Genomic DNA, 23,441 nt, shown 5'->3' on the forward strand with positions numbered 1-23,441 from the left:
CAAATTTATTCTGGGAAAGCTCTGGAGATAGTAAAAGGGACATTGCTATATAAAGCTTGAAAGAAAGTGACTTTGCAGAATTCAAACTATGAAGGCACAAAGTTGGATTAAGGGCAAATTAGGTGAACTTTCCTCAATTAAACAAAACCAAAACCTTCCCAAACCTGGTAGCTTCAACAAGCCAAAGCAGTTCTCGAGGTGTGCCAGGAACCAAATTCCAATGTGTTAGCTTCTGGTTCTATCCATCCACAGATTAGTTCCTGGTCTAGAGAAATAATTAGCAAATCATAACCCTCAGGTTGCATATGCATGACCTGGATTCAAGACAGGGCCCGACGTTCAGTTTCAATATACAAGATGAGAGCTCAGCCTCTGTGTTTTTGTTCTTAATTGTTATCCAATGTTAACATTTTAATAGTTAAAAATCCCTGTCAGTTTTTATATTGGTATTATTTTTCTCAATAAGAAATTATCATTTTAGAATATGAATTTTCAACAAATCAGCAGTATTTTCAATTTGAATGAAAAAAACAATAATTATTCTCTAAATTGGCACTTAAGATTGGTTATTTCAGACTCCAGTGTATATTCAAACTGACTCTATCACAACACTGATTTCTAATTCTACTAACTCTTTTTCTGGGAGATAGTCCCAATGACATAATATCCCTGTTACCCATGTGAAGTCAATATGAGATGTTTTCTATTCCAGAGGGTCCATATGTGGGGAAAAGGATGGCTTTAAAGGATGGCTGCAAGCTCGCATGTCTAAGAGGATCCTGTCAAGCAACGTCATTTCAACCTGAGATTCTGTGAATAGGACAACCACAGCTCTAAACGACAAGCAACGCCTAGACTCAGGATGGGCTGCCTGGGTGGTGTGAACGGTTATATGTTCAACTACTAACTGAAAGATGGGTGGTTCAAATCCCACCCAAGAGTTCTTCAGAAGAAAGGTCTGGTGATCTGCTTCCAAAACAAAACAAAATCAGCCACTAAAAACTGTATGGTGCACAGTTGTACTTCAGGACACATGGGGGTGCCATGGGTTGGAATTGAATTGATCGCAACTGGTTACTTGTTAGGCTCACGACAGAGATACAGTAGGGAGTGGCAGGGACTCTGGGCCACAGGAGAGTACCTGCTGCTGGGAGCCAGGCTGCAAGGGCGGCCCCTCTGCACCCACTGCCCCCAGCATAAACATCAAAGAATTCCTGAAAAGTCAGGAGGAGCCAGGCTGCAAGGGCGGCCCCTCTGCACCCACTGCCCCCAACATAAACATCAAAGAATTCCTGAAAAGTCAGGAGGAGCCAGGCTGCAAGGGCGGCCCCTCTGCACCCACTGCCCCCAGCATAAACATCGAAGAATTCCTGAAAAGTCAGGAATATCTCTGTCATCTGTGTTATGTTTCTGTTTCATTTTCAGCCTGTGTATAGCAGAATGTATAAGCATAAAATTCCATTATAAATTTAGGGACCTTTGGAGGGGAGCGTCCTACTCATAATCCCCTGGTAAAATCCCAGGTAGGGACAGCCCGTGTATTACCTGAGGATCAACATGAAGTTGTCTTAGGGGGAGAACGAATAGCTCAACTATGGAAAACAAAAACAGGATGGTGGAATCCTGGTATTTACCGAGGCCCTTTTGTGATTAAACCACCACCCACACATGATCCCATAAAAGTGGAAAAACAAAAGGCAGTGAGTTCTCTCAGCCAATTTCTCAGCCAATTACAGGTCAACCTTCTCGTCTACCCCGCTCACTGCTGCGCTTGACTGGTCTTTGGGTATAGAGATTGGGCTAATTGTCCTTGGCATAATCGTGGACAATATAATGTAACCCAAAGTGGCTGGACTTCAAGAACTTGGCCACCCTGGACAAGATGGACAAAGCCTATGTGGCAATGGTTTTGCAAAAAGATTAATTGTTATAAAAACTGTGGAAGGTATTGCAAGATTAAGCATAAGTGTAAAGCAGTATGAAGTCAATTGTTACTTTAAATCAACTAAACAAAAACTCATTGTATTTGTGTGCGCATGCAGAACTGTACTGTGTGTCACTTGGAAAATTATGTCTCTGGGAAATGATGTTATACTGCCCCTTTATTGATCATGCGATGTTATGCTTTTGTAAGCTTATGATATAAAAGACCATGTAAAAAATAAAGAGAGGCTTCTTTTTCTGCAGAATGAAAATATAAGACACACTACCTCTCATTCTTTTTCGCCAAACTCTACCCCTCCTCTGGTGACCCTGTTCTTTGCTGAGGCTGGCCCCCGGCAACCTGCTAATAGTCCCAGTTGTTTCCATCCTGTAATATGATCCAGATCAAAATTTTTTTGTGAAATTTCACATTTTAAAATATTAACAATTAATTCAAACATCAAAACTCAAGGAACAAATAAAAACAAATTTAGAAATATTTTAGGACCATATTCAACCTGCAATAGCCAGGCTGGGCCTTTTTTTTTTTTTAATTGGTATAGGAGGTATATTTACATATACATATAGGAAACCCTGGTGGCATAGTGGTCAAGTGCTACAGCTGCTAACCTAAAGGTCGGCAGTTCAAATCTGCCAGGCGCTCCTTGGAAACTCTATGCGGCGGTTCTACTCTGTCCTATAGGGTCGCTATGAGTTGGAATGGGCTTGACAGCAACAGGTTTCTTATATATATATGTGTGTGTGTGTGTATAAGTGAGTTGTGTGTGTATATATATATACATATATATGTATATAGATGCTCTTTTTTTTTTTTTTTTACCCTAAAGGGTGGCTCTCTCACTTGCATTAGAGTTGCCTGGAAAGGGTTATCATAAGGAAATACAGATGCATGGTTAAATTTGAATTTCAGATAAATAACAATTGTTTGCATAATTATGTCTCAAATATTTCATGGAACATACACTTAAAAACAATTTATTATCTGAAATTCAAAGTTAACTATGATTCCTGTACTTTTATTTATTAAGTCTTGCAACTTTCCACCTGGAGGGCTTGTTAAAACAGATTGCTTATACCACCCTAAGAATTTCAGATTCAGTAGTCCTGGGGTGGCCATAGGATTTGCATTTCTAACAGATTTCCCAGATGGTGCTTGCATTGCTTGTTCCAGGAGTACAGTTTGAGAAGAACTGCCCTAACTAATGTTGGCTCAATTTTTTTTTTCTCCCCAATCAAAGCTTTTTTTCATAACTTTTAATCAAGGGTAACATATTGTGTTACTAATATTTCAAATATGTATAGGTTCTTTCTGGTTTTCGTAATAACTTAAAGGTAGTTCTAAGTTTATATTAATGATTTCATCTTACTGTAGATGCCAAAGGATCACCTGTTCTCTCATGCTTCCAGCATTAGCTTCTAGGATCTTTGCCCAGTGCCCAGGCCTTTTAATGCTTGACTATAAAGTTTTAGTGTCTGAACTGAGCCCAAAAAGAGAATGAGTTCCTTGAGGCAGTAGGCATGACACCTGCTTTTCTCAGTATCATTATCTTTTTTTTTCTTATAGAAAATAAACCAGATGCGTAGCTATATTTAGTTTGTAGCTGTACCCTGGTGGCTCAGTGGTTAAACACTTGGTTGCTAACTGGAAGATTAGTGGTTCAAACCCACCAGCCACTCCAGGGGAAAAAGATGTGACGGTCTGCTTGTGTAAAGATTTACAGCCTTGGAAACCCTATGGCATCGTCGTGCCCTGTTTTACGGGGTCACTACAGGTCAGAATTGACTCAACAGCAATGGGTTTATAATAATTTGGCTATGCCATGAATCAAAAATTTTTTGAAAAGTATCAAAATTCCATCATTGAACTTCAACTTGCAAACTATATGTTACTCCTACCTTTCTAAATATGTATATTTTGTCATAACTGCCTTGCTTTTGGCACTCTCATGTCTCATTCTAACCAGGTGTTTTTGCTGGAGTCCACTCTGCTGAGGCCATTTTTAGTCCTTGGTAAAGGGCAGAAGGTTTATTTGCCTCTATTGGCTCAGTAAGCCTATATTGTCATCACCAATTACAATAGTACTGCTTTGTTGCTTGCTGTCCCCAACTCATTGTCACACCTCTTGCCTAGATATGAGCATCTGTGGAAGCCCTGGTGGTGTAGCAGATAAGAGCTTGGCTGCTAACCAAAAGGTCGGCAGTTCAAATCCACCAGCCACTACTTGGAAACTCTATGGGTCAGTTCTATCCTGTCGTATAGGGTCGCTGTGAGTTGGAATTGACTCGACAGTGACTTTTTTTTTTTAAGTCAGGGATCTAGACTGTATTGTATACTCTTAGTCCTGACCCTCTGCCTGCTCTTTGAGTCTGCTCCTGTTTCTTGGTCCACGTAAAAATTGACTTTCTTTCTTTCTTTTGCCAGTAGCTGGAGTTGGAGTCATTTAGCTACCACTTGTAGCACATTGTAAGCTTTCATCACACCTCCCAAGACCAGAGTACTGTCCACCTCCACCTGTGTGTAGAACCTCTGGGTTGTGTAAGGTGCAAAACTGTTCTGTTATACTCTGTCAATGTGTCTGCCCACCTCCCACCACCTGCAGGCTCTGTTCCCTGTCCAACAAGAATCACCTCTCTTTCTGGGCAGCTGTTTAGTGATTGTCAGTGTATGCTCCTGATACCATCCTCTGCTGCCTGACTTTTATCTTCTTCTGATGTTGGCTCCCCAACAACGGTCTATTCTGTTACAGAGGATGAACTGCATGGTGTGGGCCTTCTACCCAAAGCAATATTGTTGCTTATCTGGAAGTCAAAGTTAACTATGATTCACTAAAGAGATACCACAGTTAGAAGTAGAAAAGTCAATTGTCTCCACTTAGTGTATACAGCATTTAAAAACAAAGAAAGAGAAACAACTCATCACAATATAATGTGACAGACTCTTTTTATAATAGCTATAAAAAAAAAATTTTTTATAAGTTAAATGTACCTAATCTTTGTGGCAAGGGTCACAGGAAAAAGATATTTCAGTTCAGCCTAGGAAGGTATTTATCTCTGTAAAGTTTTAAAGAAAGTTTACTAACAAGCCAAAATATTCAAGCTTTTACTATAAAAAAAGCCCAAACTAGTGGCTGCCAGTTGATTCTGACTCTTGATGATACTGTGTGTATGAGAAAAGAACTCTGCTCTGTAGGGTTTTCAAAGGCTAAGATTTCTTTTCTTTTTTTTTTTTTTCTGTGAGTAGATCACCAGGCTTCTGGGTGAACTTGAACCTCCAATCTTTCAGTTAGCAGCCTAGAACATTAACAATCTGCACCGCCCAGGTACTCCAAGTTTTAACTAAACTAAAGCCAAAACCCACCGCCGTTGAGTCGATTTCCAACTCATAGCTACCCTGTGGGCAGAGTAGAACTACCCCACAGGGTTTCCAAGGAGCCGCTGATGGATTTAAACTGCCAAACTTTTGGTCAACAGCCTTAACTCTTAACCACTGCACCTTCAAGAGATTCTGGTAAACCAGAACGAAACTCGTTGCTGTCAGGTTGATTCCGACTCATAGCGACCCTATAGGACAGAATAGAACTGCCCCACAGAGTTTCCAAGGAGCACCTGGTGGCTTCAAACTGCTGACCTTTTGGTTAGCAGCCATAGCACTTAACCACTATGCCACCAGGGTTTCTGAGATGCTGGTAGTTAGGAAAAAATAAATCACCTGCCAAAAAAAAAAAACACTGTGCCCTTACTTGTCAGGCCCAGAGAAAACCCTGGAGAAGGGATCTTGTAATGATGTCCTCATTCAGTCATTCATTGGCCTCACTTATTTCCAATTATCACAGTTCAGCCCAAAAAACACAAGTTACTCTATCCAGGGGAGATTTAAGGATCCCCAGACAGTATGTTAATGGCTCATCACCACTTTATGTTGACAATTAGAAACAATTTCAATTTGCTTTTGCTTCTGGATCCTTAGTGTTTTTGGAATTGTTTGACTTAATAAAATCATTTCTACTTCATATCTTCATGGCAGATTTTTTTTTTTTTAATTCATATATAACACCTATACCCAAACCCACTATTGCTGAGTTGCATCCAACTCATAGCAACTTTATAGGACAGAGTAGAATTGCCCCATATGGAAGCCGACTGCAACCTCTTCCTCCTGCTCCTTCCAAGGAGCAGCTGGTGAGTTTGAACCTCTGACCTCTTGGTTAGTAGCTAGTGCTTTAACCACTGCACCACCAGGGCTTCTTATATATTATACTCAAAACCAAAACCAAACCCAATGCCATCATGTCGATTCCAACTCATAGTGACCCTATAGGGCAGAGTAGAACTACCCCATATTGTTTCCAAGGAGCGCCTGGTGGATTCGAACTGCTGACATTTTGGTTAGTAGCTGTAGCTCTTAACCACTACGCCACCAGGGTTTCCACATATAATACAGCATTTGCCAATTAAACATTTTTACATGTAAAATTCAGTAATTACACTAATCCTGTTGTGCGATCATCACCACCATGGTAAATTTTTTATAGCTTTTTTTTTTTTTTTAATATCGTCCTTCCAACTAGATTAACTCTTGAACACAATAACGATGAGTTGTTTATTCTTGTGCCCTCTGTGCCTAGAAAACTTCTGAAACCAAGGATAGATGCTCAATAAATGATGAATGACTGATTTGTTCTAATTCTGATACCAAAAATTGTTCATTCTTCCTTGGGACCAAGCATCTGTTAGCAGCCAAGCATGTTACCTGTTTGCAGCACCCAGGGACCCTGGTATACTTCTGCATTGCTTTATTTACATGAATGTTTTCATACTAGAATGCTACCGAGGCAGAAACATGAGTTGAATGGCCACTAGGTACCAGTTGCTCTTAGATACTTTGTGTACTTTATCTAATTTAATCTTTACAACAACACTGTGAAGTAACTATGTTTATCGCCATTTGATAAAAGCTGTCTCTATATTCTATCTAGTCAGAATTTTCAGGTGACACTTCCATTTTTTTTTTTGGAAAATGTATTTTCTCTCATTCAAAGAGTATCATAAAATCATCTTCCTCAATAGATCTCCTCTCCAACTGGGGACTCCAGCTATGAACTCTGTCGTTATATTTTTATTTGTTATTGGTTTTCTGGGCTACACAATTGTTTTGTGGGTATTTGGGTGAAGAGATAAGGGAGATATAATATTTATTTCCTGGGAAATAATACCAGCTGACCTCAACTTTTACTTTTGAAGTTACTTTCTCTTCTTTGAGGACCTATTTTATTTTTTATAAAGCTACTTTCAAACTCTGCAAGTAAAATGCATGTTTCAATCTTATATTTGAAAAAAAAGAAAATAAATGATAAGTTTATATTTTAATGCATATGTGTATTGATTTTGAATATCCTTTTCATAAGGGCAGGCTTAGTTGTGAATTTGTTCAGGTGGTGTTTGCTGGAAAACATAAAAAACACTATTTAGTATGTATGAGCTTATTTTTGTTTTCGTTTCCTTATGGCTGAACTCTGTAATCTTTTGAAAACTGATGATTTTTATAGAAAATTCTACTTCAATTTTACTTTGTTTTTTTCTTTAATATTGAGAATATACGTAAGCAATATACTGTAGGCAAAGGCCTGGTAAGGCAGCGTTTTATTACATTTTACCTCTAGCTGCTCAACTTAATAGCTGCAGTACAGAGACCAAAAACAACTGTGGAAGATGGGCTTTGTATGTCAAGAAATGTTCTCCATGGACTACTCTAGAAATTGTTCTACTCAGAGAGAGGAGTAATTAAAATCCTATCCAACACAGGGAGAGGATTGCTAGCATGGCATATTCACACCTTGAATCAGTCATACTAAAATACTAGAAACCCTCAAAGAGTTTCATTATTATAAATTTGTGGAACAGAAATTAGGAATAGAAACAGCAGAGGCAAAAAAAAAAAAAAAAGTACTTAAGGAAGAAAATCCCTGGTAACTAAAAGGGAAAATTTCAAACAAATGGAGTGTCATAGCAAGGAGTGATCCATCTAATACAGAGCCATAATAGTGCTTTATAGGAAAATCATTTTAGTTCTCAGCAGCACAACTAGTATGTGGAAATTAGAATAGAGATGAGGACAGAGATGCCTTCTGACTTACTTGTGCCTAAGAGTTTAGCCAGTAGATGAGGAAATAATAATTAAAGCCCAAACCACACTGTCTCTCATTTGCAATCCTGGGTATACATTTTATTTGTGTTTTTTATTCCAGAATATGGTTTTAGCTTTTTCTCCAACTAATCTTTTTGTTGAAAATCCTTTACCATTACAGACTTTTCTAGTAACTTCCCTGGTAAGCATCATATTTAAGATTGATTTCTAAATTAAAACCGTTTTCATGTTTAAATGATATCCCCATTCTCCACCCCCCTTTCTCTCTCGCATTTAATCTATTCCTCCGTACAACCTGGCACCTAAGTGATTACAATAGCCTATTTTCTGGGTTCCTGTTTTTTTGCTTTTTGTTTTTTGTCTCTTTCTCTTTGATCTGCTTCATACAGTATGAAGCGTATTGCCTAAGTCAAGGAGTTGGGAATGTGAGGGTAGAGGTGAAAAAAAAGGTAGCATCGAAACCACAGTAGCAATGACACATTCAGACATCACGGAAGATGTGAACCACGTCCTTTGCCTTTCAAGAGCTAAGAGCAATGAGGCCTTGACAAAATCCATATGGTCATCCTGAGCAGGGGCCTGCTCTGCTCTCTATTGATCACTGTCACATCCTGACTCAGATGCCTTCATTTATTAATCTACATAATCAATTGATACTCTTTGAGTACCCCCTCTGTGCCCAGGACTGGGTGTACAATGATGTAGTAGGCAGACAACCTCTTCCCTGCTCTCACGGGATTTATAATCTTGTTCAGGACATAGACAATAGGAAAGCATAATCTACTTTTACGTTATGGTTTTTAATTTTTTTTTTAATAAATTCTGTCTTGCAGGATTTAGAGGTTATTAAGAGCTTATATGTTAAGGACACCTAATTTAGATTTGGGGGATGAAAAGAGACTTTCTTGGGGAAGGAAAATCCAAGCTGAGGCCCAAAGTGTAATTGGGAGATACTTAGGCAAGTGGAAAAAGAAAGTCAAAAGGCTGATCTCTTCTCTGACCCACCCCAAGAGGTCAAAGAGAGTGCCTTGGGAGCTAAAATGAGTCCCATGGTTAAAAACAAATTGTGCAAGGGAGGGAGCAGTGTCAAGGGCTGAGCTAGAAAAATAAAAAAATAATAAAAAAATTAATTTTTCTTTTTTTATTTTTCTAGAGAACAGAATATGAAATTCTGTTCTATTTCAGTTCCTAACCTTCTTGTATTCTGCAAATTGCATTATCCAGACTCTGGCCAGCTGGATTCTAGCCAAATTTAGCGACAGAGGGCACTGGAGTAAGTCTGGGGAGCAGGAGAAGAGAAGCCATGGTGTTTTCCCCTCTTTCTCTGCAGAGGCTACATCTTCTCCATGATTCTTATTCCCACCAGACCAATCTCCCACCTCATCAGCATCATGGCCCCAGCTCCTTTCAGGAAGTTTCTGCAGTCATTAAGGTTTTCCCAGGCATCCCTGACTACTGGGTTCTGGTAACATCACTTATTCTCTTGGTTCATGGCACCCTAGGTGGTACTATCCTCCTACTGTTGCCAATTTCTGATTGTCTCAGCAGCCCCTGGGGATCTTTGCATTTCCTCCACCTTCTTTGTAACTGTTTCCTGTATTCACTTTTCTCTTTAAGTTCGCTTGAGTGAGTTCTGTTTACCTGACTAGAATCTGACCCATAAAAGGGCCTTACATGCCATATTATGGTGAATATGAGTAATCGTGAAAACAAAATTTAAACTGGGTGGGTGACTTATTTACTGTAGAGTGATCACACTAGCATAGTTGTGAAGAATAAATATTGTTGTTGTTAGTTGCCCTCAAGTTAGTTGTGACTCATGGTGGCCTCATGTACCATCTTCACAATTGTTGATATGATCGAGTCCATTGTTGCAACCACTAAGTATTTTGAGTGCTTTCCAACCTGAAGTGCTCATTCAGCACTGTATTGGACACTATCTTGTTATAACCTATAGGGTTTTCATGGGCTGAATTTTGGAAGGAGATAGCCAGGCCTTTCTGTTGTACATAGGGTCACTATGAGTCCTAGCTGACTCAATGGCACCTAAAAACAATAACTTTTTACAGAACTTTAGCTACACCAACTAAAACACTTCATTGTCTATGAATTTCTTTTGAATTCTGCTCCATTTTGACTGGTCTTACTCTGTGTGCCTTGCATTTAACGCTTCTCATAGGAATGGCCCAATTGACTGTAGATTACCATTTAATAAAGTATCCCACTCCAGAGTAGATTTTCCTGCCAATCACCTGCTCCCTGTTACGTTCAGCCATGGGTTTAGCCTGAGGCTTGGTCACAGATTCTTAGAATTGATTCGGGCTTTTTTTTTTTAAGGCAGCTGGGTCAAATGGCACTAAACATTAAATGTGTGTGTGAGTTACAGTTTCTGATCACTGTACTCAGAAGCAGAGTGACCATTTGTCCCAGTTTTCTAGAGGGAAGTCCTAATATATGTCTATTTTTCCATGTTTTCATTAAAAATACCCTCTTTTATTCAGAAATGTCTCAGCTTGGAATATATTACACGATTACCCTATTCGAAAGAGACATATCATTTCACAGATATTTATCTGGTTCTAAAAAAGTACTCTATGTAAACTCCATTTGTGTGTGCAGTAATGATGCACAAATGTCTCATATTTAAAGTATTTTAACATTTCCTGAACTTGGTCCACTTATTTTTCCAACCTAAATTTTCAGCTGCCAAATAGATCCCATCCTTGTCATGTAGCAAATCTGCTTAATCTTTTCATTAGACATCGTATATTTACCTGTCGCCTATTCTCGCTTTTCTAGTATTGGTTACCCCATGTTCTTTGGGCAACAACTTAGTGTGTGTGGTCAGATGGTGCTACCCCCACTCTCAGTTTCAGGGTTAAGCATGTGGTCCAGACCACGCTGGTCAGAGCTTTGCATTTCTCTTGTCAATGAGATTCGGTGAAGGTCGGACTCAGAATCTAAGAAATGCCAATCATAGCTACTCCTAAAACTTGGGTTAGAAAAATTGGAACTGTTCCCTATTCCAGAGAGACAGTGATTCCTGGCAATCATGTCTAAATATGAATCACGATAATTCTGATTCCAGCTGGCTGATAGAGCTTTTCAGTAGTGAGCTCCTAAATTCATTCATTTGCAGCTTGAAGGAGTCCTCAACATGCTCTTTTGTACCTTTACTCATGCCATTTTTTCAAACAGAAATGTTCCATTTCACTCTTTCAACAGTCCAGTTTCATTACTTTGAGATCAGGGAAAACAATCCCTCATCTTCAGAGAGTCTTTCCTGACTGGCCTCTATCCGTTCTAATCAGTCAGTTCCTCTGAAAATATCAGTCCATGCAAACAGATTCAAGTTGCAAAGCAACAGGATGATATTGTTCCACAGTAACCAACAGCACTGCTATCAGGTAGAGAATGGTAGCATTCTGTTATGCACAATAGTCTTTCTAGTCAATTACAACAACTCAACTAGTAAGCATTAAAAAACAAAACAAACAAAACAAAATGAACCAGTTGCCCTGGAGTCAGTTCTGACTCATGGTCACCCTATGTGTGTCACAGTAGAAATGTGCTCCACAGGGTATACCACCATGTATACCGGAACTCTTTCACTTGAACAGGACAAAAACTTGACTTATACCAAGATAATTAAGAAATAAAAAAAAGAAAAAAATCCATTGGTGCCTGCAATTTGGAAGTGCTGATAGAGATTGCAGTGAGGGCTGGAACCAGGGATTCAACGCAGAGTATGCCCTTTCTTTTCTATCTCTCAACTCTCCTTCTTCTGGAAGTTTGATTAATTCTGCAAATAGGTACTGTCCGTGCAGTGAGGAATATAGCTGTGACCATTCTTTCAGTTTAGCAACCTTAGCCAGTAAATGTAGCATTTTCAGTTTACTGTCTTATCGAAGTCTAGGGGAGAATTCTGACTGATCAGCTTTGAGCTTGGGTTGATCCATGAAACAGTTACTGAGGCAAGGAGTATGAGTTCTCTCATTGGCAGGGTCTGTGCTAGTCCATATGGCTCCAGAATCTTTGTACAAATGAGCAAATGATTCCCCCATGAGGTAGATGAAGCCCTGCAGGTGAACAGCTTAGCAAGCAGATGGAGACTTTATGAGAATGAGAAAAAGGTGACCTTTCTCCAGACATGTACACCCCATGCCAAGGTACACAGCTTGGGGAGAAAAGCATGGCTAGCTTTCAGCACCCTCTCATCTCCTTGGCCAGACACTCCTGTGCACAACAAACTGTAAGGTGGTCCCACTCATTGGCCATTGTGGATCATGTGATTACACTTTGTTGGGGTCAGGTAATAGAGGTGAAGGTGGAGGCAGGGTCTAGGAAGGGCATGTCACCATGATTGTAGTCCCTAGACACAAATATAGATAGAGGTGGGGAGGCTTCCCAAAGGAAAAATGCTAAGAAGAATAACAGCATGTGCTCACTTCCACGTGCCACTGAGATATTCTTTCCCCAATCACATAGCAAATTTTTAAACACATGGTAGAAATTAGAACATGATACATCTAATAGCTAAATAAATTAGAAATCTAGTGAGAACGATTTATTCCAAATAAGATACATTTTAATCTACATTTAACTTAAGTAATATTAACTACATTAATTTATAAATAAAATAATTCTGAACTCATCTCTTTTTGGTTATTAAAAAAACATTGCCGTCGAGTTGATTTCAATTCATAGCAACCTTATAGGTCAGAGCAGAACTGCCCCACAGAGTTTCCAAGGAGCGCCTGGCGGATTCGAACTGCTGATCCTTTGATTAGCAGCAGTAGCATGTAACCACTATGCCACCAGGGTTTCCTTTTTGGCTATAGGAGAAAGTAAAAACAGTGTAGTATTACAGTCCACTCCTACTCACCTGCATTATTTTTTGCTTTGAAATAGTCTCAGTGTAAAACCTGGTGCTAGGTGAATTATTTAACCAAAGGATGTGTTCATAATGCTTACTCCTTCAAAGAGATTTTAGCTTCTTACCTTAGCTCATCTATGTTAAAGCTTGACTCCTAAAAAATATCCTTTACTGTAGCTCCAATTCAGGGTTTCCAAAAGGAGGAGCTATGTTGTTGTTGTTGTTAGGTGCTGTTGAGTCAGTTCCGACTCATAGCAACCCTATGCAAAACAGAAGGAAACACTGCCTGGCTCTGTGCCATCCTTACAATCCTTGTTACACTTGAGCCCATTGTTGCAGCCACTGTGTGAATCCATCTTGTGAGGGTCTTCTTCTTTTCCACTGACCCTGTACTTTACTAAACATGATGTCCTTCTCCAGGGACTGATCCCTCCCGTTGACATGTCCAAAATATGTAAGATGCAGTCTCGCCATCCTTGCTTCTAAAGAGAGTCCTGGTTGTACTTTTTCCAAGATGGGTTTGTGGGTTCTTTTGGCAGTCCATGGTATATTCAATATTCTCCGCCAACACCACAATTCAAAGGCGTCAACTCTTCTTTGGTCTTCCTTATTCATTGTCCAGCTTTCATATGCATATGATGTGATTGAAAATACCACGGCTTGGGTCAGGCACGCCTTAGTCTTCAAGGTGACATCTTTAGTTTTCAACACTACAAAAAGGTCCTTTGCAGCAGATTTACCAAATTCAATGCATCTTTTGATTTCTTGACTGCTGCTTCCATGGCTGGTGATTGTGGATCCAAGTAAAATGAAATCCTTGACAACTTCAATCTTTTCTCCATTAATCATGAAGTTGCTCATTGGTCCAGTTGTGAGAATTTTTGTTTTCTTTATGTTGAGGTGTAAGCCATACTGAAGGCTGTGGTCTTTGATTTCATTAATAAGTGCCTCAAGTCCTCTTCACTTTCAGCAAGCAAGGTTGTGTCATCTACATAACACAGACTGTAAATGAGTCTTCCTCCAATCCTGATGCCCTGTTCTTCTTTGTATAGTCCAGCTTCTTGGATTATTTGCTCAGTATACAGATTGAATAGGTATGGCAAAAGGATACAATCCTGACACACACCTTTCTTGACTTTAAGCCACTCAGTATCCCCTCGTTCTGTCTGAACAACTGCCTCTTGATCTATGTACAGATTCCTCATGAGCACAATTGTTTTGTAACTCCCATTCTTCGCAATGTTACCCATGATTCGTTATGATCCACACAGCCAAATGCCTTTGATAGTCAATAATACACAGGTAAATATCCTTCCGGTATTCTCTGCTTTCAGCCAGGATCCATCTGACATCAGCAATGATATCCCTGGTTCCATGTCCTTTTCTGAATCCGGCTGAATTTCTGGTAGTTTCTTGTGGATATACTGCTGCAGCTGTTTTTGAATGAGCTTCAGCAAAATTTTGCTTATGTCTGATATTAATGTCATTGTTCTATAATTTCCGCATTCGGTTGGACTACCTTTCTTGGGAATAGGCATAAATATGGATCTCTTCCAGTTGGTTGAACAGGAAGCTGTCTTCCATATTTCTTGGCATAGACAAGCGGGCACTTCCACTGAAGGCACTGGTGAAATACAAGGCTCCAGGAATTGATTATCATTTGAGATGTCTCAGGGAACAGCTACAGTAAGGGAAAAAATATCCCTTACTATAGCTGCTTCTATTGGGAACCCTGGTGGTGTAGTGGTTAAGTATTACAGCTGCTAACCAAAAGGTAAGAAGTTCATATCCGCCAGGTGCTCCTTGGAAACTCTATGGGACAGTTCTACTCTGTCATACAGGGTTGCTATGAGTCAGAATCGACTGGACGGCAATGGATTTTGTTTGGTTTTGGTTTACAGTCCTATTATCTTACAAATCCAAATGGAAATAAAAATAATTTGTTAACTACAGATGTCTCCCAACTTCAATCATATAACTTTGAAATATCAAAAAGAATTACTTTAATTGAATAGGAGGTCAAGCTTACTTCTACCAGAGTCTTACTTCCTGCTTTTGTTTCACTCATTTCTTTATTTTCCTTCTTCTTTAATGAATATATCATTACCCGATATCTCTTTCCTCTCTATTGTTATTTCAGAGGTAAAATCTTTCTCAGAGGGCTCCAATTCTTTTAATATTATATTTTTCTGGATTTTTAAAATAAGGATGAACACCAGTGTTTCAAAACAGGTACACATTATTCCCCAAAACACAAGAATTTTACAACTATTTTTTCTGTTAGAATATTTGCAACTCTCTCATATTTTGTTTACTATATTCCATCTCTGGATCATGACTTCTATTTATTTTATAATTATACAATCTCTGCAGTGAAGATAGATGTACAACACAAGCCCAATAAATATTAAATACATTAGAGACTAATTCTATAAAGTCCTCTTAAAGAGTCATTGCAAGATTATGTGATCTGCACTGGGTTTTTTCTCTATTGGAAAACAATAGGTCTAGGGAGATACCAATCCTTCTACTTTTTAGATAATAAAATAGCAGAAGAATAAAAATAAAAAGTGTGGTAGAAAGATAAACTTTTCTACCCATAGCATGTTGCCTGCAAAAGAAGACGCTTTAGTCTGAATATCTATAAATAATTATTTACCTGATTCACATTTGATTACTGCAATGATATACTAACTATGGTGAATAACGTTATAGTTAATTTTATGTGTCAACTTGGCTAGGCTATGGTGCCCAGTCATTTGGTCAATTTTCTATTATTAAGTAGTTAAAAAACATGTGGTTAAATCAGTTTTCTTAAGTGAGGCAGATTACATTTCATAACGTGGTTGGGCCTCATATAATCAGTTGAAGGTCTTAAGACCAAAGAGGAAATTTTCCTTAGGATATATTCTGCTTCCAGATTATAAATGGACATGTTTCCAGTACTACCTCACTCTTCATTCTTTCCATCACCTGACCTATGGATTTTGGACTACCAGCCTCCCACAATCACATGGGCCAATTCCTTAAAATAAATATGTTTTCTGCCTATTTATCTGTCTCTATAGAGGTATCTGACTAAGGTAAATGATAATACAGAGTATTAGGCTAATGGTTAGGATTGAGCAGAAGTCGTGGACTGAATCTCAATGCCACAGGAAAACAGGAAAGCAAAGTAGCACTGGGTAGCTATTGGAGTCAGAATCGACTTGACGGCACTGGATTTTTGGGTAGCTTTTTTTTATTGGAGGGATATTAATGAAATGAAGGAAAATGCTCTGAAATCAGTAAAGGTAGTATATTAAACATTTGCTCTGAAATATTTCTCAGAACTAAAAAGATCAGATGTAATGCTAAAACATATATATATATAAATCAGATAACTGTATCTTTCCAGTTGTCTTCGTGGCATCAAATTGATGCTTGGGGACGAAATAAAGAGCATTTATTCTCATCTTCATCCCTTTCGGAAAATAATTTAAAAAATGTTTTAATAAGAGTATTTGATGATATGTTTAAGAAATTCTTATAACCTGTACTCTTAGTTCTTTTATTTCTATTTTAGTAAAATGTAATTCCACTCAGCTATTGCCTACCATTTGAAACACAGTTTTATCAATTATTTTCCTGTAGGTGACATATTTGTGTGGGTGTGCATTCTAATATTAACCATTTCTATTGTGATACTCTTTTATTTCTTTCTCTCTCTTTTAACTATATTTGCAAATAGGACCAATTAATTTATTTTTGGTTTTTCTGTTTTAAACTTATGATTGTCATTTAGTAAAAAGCCTCTGATAGTATTTTGTTGAACACGATATTAAAATAATAAATTGAGCTTCACCATGTAAGCAATGTATTGATTTCAAGGTAAGGAACCCCTAGCTCCAACTATATTAGACAGAAAATGTAATTTATCAGTTTTAAAAACAGAACAAAACAAGAAATAATTGAATAGCCCATGTGTGGGAAGGTCAGAAATGGCAGCTGAGCTACAGAAATAATTGGAAAACAGTCTCATATGCCTCCATAACTGTTATTCAAATTCAGTATTCTTCGAAGGTAATAAACCTGATCAATTACATTTTCTAAATTCTATATGGTAACTTTAGTTTTACTAATTTTTTTTTTTTTCAGATTTGATATAAATTGCCAGTGGATGCTAATGATTGGCCTGACTTTGGTCAATTACCTGCAAGGGGCCAGTCAAAATGACTAGAAAACAGAGTCATATAAGATCATGGTTGCGATTAGGAAAGGTGCTGTTCCCAGAAGAACAGGACTGCTGCTCCAGGAAAAACTGAGGCACGTGATGAAAACTTATCATTAACACATTTTATGTATTTCATTTTTCCCTTCTCTGTCCCCAGAAATCCATCCCCTAAAGTGCTAGAAGTCTGCGATGGAATTATCAGTAGCATAGGGGAAAAGATGTCAATGGTACACGTTTAGAAAAAAAAGAGAGGGCCTACTTGCCGCTCAGAAGTACTGGGAGTAACATATGGGTGGGAGGGCTGGAGGCGGGGGAGAGAAGTAGCAAGAAATTTGAATGAGTCATAAAGACCTAAAGTATTGTCCTGGACATTTCTAATTACATAATTCAGGTGGTTTTTGTGGTATAAAGTGAGCATAGAACTTTTTAAAAAAAAATTAAGAATAATAAGAAAAATTATATATGCATGAATTTTGAAAGGGTCAGAAGAGTTATTAATGAAAGTGCATAAAGTTGTATTTGATTATATTTCTTTATTGTGTTTCTTCAACTCAACAGGTGTGTGTGTGTGTATATTTACTATTTTTTTTTAAAGGATTGACTTGTAAAAGTCTTTGAAGGATTTCAAATATTAAAATACCACAAAGATTTGACACTCTTTTGTAACTCATCCCATCAATATAATCATTTTATAAGAAAATGAGGATTTTCTATTTTATTTTTACGACAAATTTAATTTGTGTCATTTTTATCTTGGGTGAACTTAACAAAGAATAATAACAAACAATATTCTGTTGGGGAAATGATTAGAATTTTTTTTTGTTCTTTTTAGGACTGTGGAAATGATGTTTTCATTTAGACTAGTAACTGATGACACCATAACCAAAGCCACATTTATCTACAAAATAGATTGCACACTGTTCACACCAATCGTTCTGTCACTATTTCTTAAGGAATGAATTTTCCAATGTCGGCCTCTCTTTGGAAGGCAGATCTGGTGAACTACAAATGACGTATGTGTGCCTCCATTTGCTATCTCTTTCCTGTCCTCTGTGCTTTGATATAGCCAGTTTCAATAAAGTCAGCTGATCTCAGACTAGATACACAGGACAAAAAATACACTGTTAAGAAAAATGGGTTGTTTTAGGGCTGCAGAAATGGCATTTCACTGCATAGGGCTCTTTTGATACTTCAGTGGAAAATACAAGCTCAAAAATCACCATTCTCTCATATTTAAACGCATCATATGGTTTCATTTCATTTTAGATAAATCAGTACAAATTTGCACACAGGTACTACAGCTAAATGAGAAATTTTTTTTTTTTTTAAAGATAACATAGCATATATACTAAAAATATTTAAGAATATTATGCCATTTGTTAGAGGGTGGTCAGTCTTTTGAGATTATACTCAGAACTTAATTATATTTAAATTTATTTTAACATATTAATAGCAGCTAGAGAAATAGTGCTTTAAGATGGTAGAAATCCCTGGATTCTTCTTGTAAATATACTAAAACAGTGAGTTCAGATGTCCAAATTAATCATATTTAAAATGTGCATAAAATCATGAGTCTTGAATTCTTAATAACTACTTCAGTTCTCTGTTCTCGTTCCTGGATGAGGCGGAATTTGAGCCACCATTAATCACACATGAAGCAGGAAACTTTTAGATTTGATATTTAATGACAGAGAACTGTCCTTTTAGCTGTCCACAGTGGAAAAAATCGCTGCAATATTCCTTGTAATGTCCTACCATAGTGCCACTGTAAAGATGATGTCAAACACTTCTAACATTTGCAAACCATAAACAGCAACATTTTCTTTTTTTTAAAATCAGGCATTGTAAGCTGTTACCCATTCTTTGGTTTAACGTTAAGAGTAGCCTTTCCAAGCCTTCATACTGGGAATTTTTCAATTCCAAGACTAAGAATGGCAGATCTGTGATTAAGCAGACATCTCGTGCTGGTTAAGGCTCCTTTAAGATGTATCCTAGCTTGAATTCCATCTTATTATATGTTGTATAATCCTAACAATGATACAGCAATAAGTTAAACTTGAGAAAGTAATTTCTATAAAAATATGTAAATATAAATTTTCCCATTTAAAAGAATGCTGTAATTTTTTCACATTAACTGATTAATAAAAATTAATCTAAAGATTATATATTTGTGTGTGTGTATATATATAAATATAGGCAAAAACCCGTTGCTGTTGAGTCAATTCTGACTCATAGCACCCCTATATATATATACACAGTATATTTCAAGAATATTGTAAGAAATAGAGAGAGAAGACCTTAATGCCCACAGAGACCAACACGATATTAAACTTGTAGCACAGTTACAGTGTCTCCATTTATCCTTCTCATGGAATAAGAGTAAGTCCCTTGGATCCAAGTAATGGGACAAAATTCTCTACCTTTTTTTCCTGCAGAAGGAAATCTGAATTGACCCTTCCATGTTAGAGAGCCTCCCTCCCTTTCTGTGTGGGACAGGTTGTGGTTTATAGTACAGTAGGTAGGGCATATTTTTGGAGATAAGATATTATGGTTAGTTTAAAAAAAAAAGTAAAATAATTGACTCATAATTTCCCATTTTCTAGCTTCCTGGCATGCAGTACTCATATCCGAAGCTGAAAGAACTCATCAATTCATCAAATATTAAAGTTAGCAGCAATGACTTTACCTTCTTCGTAGTATACGAATCAGTAACTCTACTTAAGTAAGTCGATAATTCACAATCCTCATAAAATACTATTGAGTTCCAAGTCACCTATCAAATTCAAAATACTGCCTTATTGTTTTAGGATTTGTTTTCCTGCTATAATTATGGGAGGCCAACATGGATAAATCAGTGACTACTTATTAGCATAATGTCTTTATTTTATAGACAAGTTAGGTGATGTTTAAAAAGATTGTATGATTAGATACTAGAAATATGTAGATTTTTCTTTAGTCTATTTTTTCAGTTATGATAATAAAAGATACAGTGAATTTTTTCCTTTATGGATTTACTACCAATACAGTGACTCTATCTGAAGAATATATGTATGTAATACATCACGGATTTTTAACTCTCTTTCGTACAGAAAATGTGTTCTACCGAAGTTTTTAAAAATAAGCATACTTGGCTGCTGAACTGATTGCAAGTGAGTAAACAACAGTGCTGAGACCCTGGGTATTTTTCAAGGTCTGACAGTAGCTTTTTGTTGTTGTTACAGTGGAAAAGGTTTCTGGTTTCTCTATACCCCAGGTTTTCTGAATTATATCATCAATTAATTTTCACAATGTTTAATATTTATTGAATACGAGGTGTGTGCTATGCAGTCTTTCAGACACTTTATATTCTCTGTAATAGTCAAAACAATCTCTCAAATTAGAAGTCATAATCCCCATTTTAGAGGGGAAGAAACTAAAGCTCAGAGAGGGCAAATGGCTTGCCACGGTCAAATTGATAAGATGCAGGCTTGGACTGAGCCCATATCTCCTTGAGTCTATAGCTCTTGTTTATTTCATCAAGCTGCTCCCCCTTCCCAATTTACACTAGACATCAACATGATGAATAATTTAAAGAAAGAATACTGTATTTTGTGCTTTATTATTTACATATATCACTCTGTAAGAGCAACAAGACCAAATTTGTAAAAGGTCATATAGAACTTCTGATACCTGAAAGGAGAAAAAATAAAATTCTTCTTGTGGTGTGATGGATCACTTTTATATAGCCTTTCACACCATGGTCTTGTAACTCCCGCCCAAGTGATTGGGTGAAACTATACAAATAAGGTAATTGTGGCCCACCAATGGGACTGGATAGTTTGTTAATAATGCAAATAAAGTTCATGGCACCAGTGTGAGAGTGGCATCATGCAAATAAAGTCTATGGAACCCTAATGAAGGGATTGGGCAGTTTTGCCAACCTGCTAGGATTAAAATGAGCCACCCCAGAGTTGGGAGGAGAGGATCTTACCACCAGTCAGGAAGAAGGGTCAGGAGAGAAGCATGTCCTTTGTGTCTGGAATCCCTGTGCTGAGAAGTTCCTGGAATGAGAAGACTGAGAAGGAGAGAGAGAGCTATGACACTGAAGACGGCGAAAACCAGTGACAGGAAAATGGCAGCAGAACAAGGAGACCAGTGGGAGACAGTGCAGTGGGCTTACTGCCTATTTAGCAAGAAAGCTGGATGGGTCCTGGCAGGAGGCTTCCTGGTGAAGTGGGGTGCCTCCAGGCTCTTGGTGGAGCTAAGTTTGCCAATCTACAGAGCTAGAGCTGAGTGCCTTTAGGCCAAGGCTTACTGGCAGAATGGGGTACCTCTGGGCACTTATCAACAGAGCTAAAAGAGCTTTATGACACTTACTCGAGCAAGGCAGAGGCCAAGGGACCAGAGAGAGGTATGCCTGTGGGCACAGCTGAGAGGAGGCTGTCCTGATAGAAGAACTGTATCCTGAGTGTTCCTGAACCTGAATTGTAGCCTGTTGTTTTCCTAATATCCCATAATTGTGAGTATTGTCTGTAATTTGGATGTGGCCATTGCAACAAATTACCAAACTAAGCAGAGAAGTAGAGCATGCTGTGGGAGGGACAGATGGTATTAGAATTGGTAAAGATGGCAGAGAGAAGAGGCATGTCTGACCTCCACCTCATAGAAATCAGCCTTGGGCTATTGATATTGATTCTCTTTCCCCCTTGTGAAGTTAGAGGAGGTCAGAAGCCCTCCACCTCCCCACCCCCATGCCATTTTCACACTTCTGGTGAGCTACAATTTGCTAGATTAAAAACAAGAACATCATGAACTAATTGGTGTTCAATAAAGAGTGTATATGATGAAGGCATTCTGCCATATGAAAAAGTTTCGGATACAAACCCACATTCGGGTCCAGATCTCAGCTCCTTTGTCACCAGCAGAGCCATCTCCAGGGAATCACTCAAGACTCAAGCCTTGGTTTCTTTCTGGGGTTATACTTGCCCATTCCCCCTCACAAAGTGATTATGTGGATCAAATTTTGCAACATATGTGAAAGTGCAACCTGAACAAAAAACTAAAATTGGGCAATAAATGATTAATAAAGGTTTAAACTCATAATGACTTCAGGAAAAACATTGACGCAGACTAGTGGTACACTGGAATGTTATGCAAACCAATAATTTTTTTAGATTGAGGTCAATTTTTTTTCTCCAGGAAGCATATTAATTACCTAGATGTTATTCCCACCTGAAAATAGCTTTGTTCTTGCTAAAAATCAAGTAGTGATAAAAATCTCTCCTATTCTCATGATGACCCAGAGGCAAGATTGTAGAATCTAGAATTCTAATTCAAGAGATATTGTACAGAAACTATGGTACCTTGCAAGTAAAGGGACTAGTCATTTCCTGGAATATATCTGCTGTAATAAGGGCTAAGCATCTGGAGTCAGCATTTTACACAGAAAGTGCTGAAGTAGAGAAAAAATTTCTTATATTCAAACACTAAACAGTGTCATTATTAAAGATGGAGATATTAAAGAATTGCAGAATTTGGTATTAAAAACCCTAGCAATGAACTGAATACGTAAGAGAGTTATTGTGGGCAACACATGATTCAACAATGAAAGACAGGGATACAAATGTAACCAGAAGAGAGATATACTTCAGAGATTTCTGGCTAAAATGCCCTGCTAATTCAAGAAAAGAGAAACAGGAAATCAATATAAATGCCATATTAAATAGTATTTGTAGCTTGTTAAATACATATTTATGTTTGAGTTAATAGCTGTCCAGTAAATGGAGTGTAGTTTAGTCCACAGTGTAGCTTCAGTTAAAACTGTTTATAATGTCCTGGATTTAAAGAAAATCAAATACCATTAAAAATAGTCATATGTATTGAGTGAGACCCAACAGATAATTTTAGTTGAGAGTCTGGTACCCAGATCAATAAACAGTAATGCCCCCATTTCAGAATGATAATTTAATTACATATTCTATGTCTCATATTAAGAGAGTGCTCTAAAAATTGTTACTATTGATCACATACAATTGTGAAGCATTCAAGTGTTATTCTCATTTAATCCTCACATATCTCTAACAGGGGTAAAAACTATTACAGCCATTTTGAGGAAGCCAAGGCTTTGTAAGATTCTATCCAGGCTCATCTGACTAGCAAGAAAAACACAGGAATTTGAACCCAGGCATTCTGATTGCAGAAGGTGAGCTATTGATATGACATAGTTGGATTTATTACCATTTCTCATCTTGCACAGGAAAAAGAATAAGTGTGCTTTTTTTCAG

The sequence above is a fragment of the Elephas maximus genome, chromosome 5, assembly GCF_024166365.1.
Source record: "Elephas maximus indicus isolate mEleMax1 chromosome 5, mEleMax1 primary haplotype, whole genome shotgun sequence".
Taxonomy (NCBI): domain Eukaryota; kingdom Metazoa; phylum Chordata; class Mammalia; order Proboscidea; family Elephantidae; genus Elephas; species Elephas maximus.